Source organism: Marmota flaviventris, chromosome 5, assembly GCF_047511675.1.
Source record: "Marmota flaviventris isolate mMarFla1 chromosome 5, mMarFla1.hap1, whole genome shotgun sequence".
NCBI lineage: Eukaryota > Metazoa > Chordata > Mammalia > Rodentia > Sciuridae > Marmota > Marmota flaviventris.
Genome location: NC_092502.1, coordinates 72,561,420 through 72,562,862, shown reverse-complemented (window position 1 = coordinate 72,562,862; position 1,443 = coordinate 72,561,420). Strand labels below are relative to the sequence as shown.

Genomic DNA, 1,443 nt, shown 5'->3' with positions numbered 1-1,443 from the left:
AGTGGTCATCCAATAACATTTCAAAGTACCCACAGTTAACAATAGGGGAGTCATGAAATAATGCTTTCTACTGCCAGACAGAACATCTACAATTCAACATTAATAACAGCTAACGCTTACTGAGCACTTACTGTGTGCCAGTTACTGTTCTTTCATCTTGAGTTGGAAAATGCAGGCAGAATGAGCAAGAGTTTTTATGTCGGTTGCAAAGAGATTAAATCAGTAGGCCTTGGTGGCACACACCTGTAATCTCAGTGACTCAGGAGGCTGAGGCAGGAGGATCTCAGGTTTGAGGGCTGAGCAACTGAGCAAGACCCTCAAAGTAAAAACAAAAGGACTGAGGATGTAGCTCAGTTGTAAAGTGCCCCTGGGTTCAATCCCTGGTACTAAAATAGATAGATAGATAGATAGATAGATAGATAGATAGATAGATAGATAGAACTGGGGATGCTCTGTGTAGAGCATTTGCCTAGCCAAATGCAAAATCCTGGATTCAATTCCTAGTGCTGAGGTGGGGGAAATAGACCAAGTCAGACAAGGGGAGAAATCTAATACTCCATGAGCTTTCTTTATGTTAGATCCTGAACCCATTCAGAAAGCAGAAGAGCATTATAACAAAGAATATGAATTCTGTGCTAAGGCAGACTAGGGTCTGAGGTCAGCTCCATTACTGACTGACTGCATTTATAGACAATTCTCTTGAGTCTCAGTTTCTTCATCTTTAACATTTAAATAATAATAGTTCTTTTCTCCTAGTTATTATCTCCTGTTATGCATAAGGTACTTAGGAATGTTCCTTATCCATTATAATCAGTGTATAGAGATTATTATTATTTATTAAAGTAATGCTAAGGTGAAATAGCTAAGTAATTCCAAACCACTTTTTTTAAAAAAACTTCAGACCTAAGTAGGAAATTTTTACTTACATGGTTGTAGTTGGTTGGATCTAATACTACTACATTCACCCCCTTTTCACTTTGCTAATTGGTGAAATGTCTTTATTGATTATTTAAGTGGAGCAAAGAAAATGTCCTTTGAAAGCTCAGGCAAATTGAGTGTTTGTTTTGTAAGTTAGAGGAAACAAATTGGGAAACAAAACAAGATAACAACTTACTATGCTAGTTGGGATTCTTAAGTTTTCACATCGTTTGACATGCTGTTGGAAGCATACTTGGCAGAAGCTATTACATTATAGCTGGTTCAAGGAAAGCACACATAGATGTAAATATCTGAGCTTGGGCACAGACTGGGAGATTTAAACAATAGAAATGTATTTCACAGTTCTGGAAGCTAGGAATCCAAGATCAAGGATTCAACAGGGTTGGTTTCTTCTGAGGGCTGTGAGAGAGAATCAATTCCCTGCCTATCCCCTAGTTTCTCATGATTTGCTGGGAATCTTACAACTGTGGCTTGTAGAAGCATCATTTTGACCTCTGTCTTCAT

The 1,443-nt window shown here is 38.0% G+C and overlaps 1 non-coding gene across 1 annotated transcript; it reads left to right on the top strand.

Annotated features, from left to right (window-relative positions):
- Positions 1 to 962: 962 nt before the first annotated feature.
- On the top strand, positions 963 to 1,086 carry LOC114086681 (small nucleolar RNA SNORA27). The gene has a single exon (XR_003581680.2). It is a non-coding gene; the product is annotated as a small nucleolar RNA SNORA27 (small nucleolar RNA).
- Positions 1,087 to 1,443: the final 357 nt, after the last annotated feature.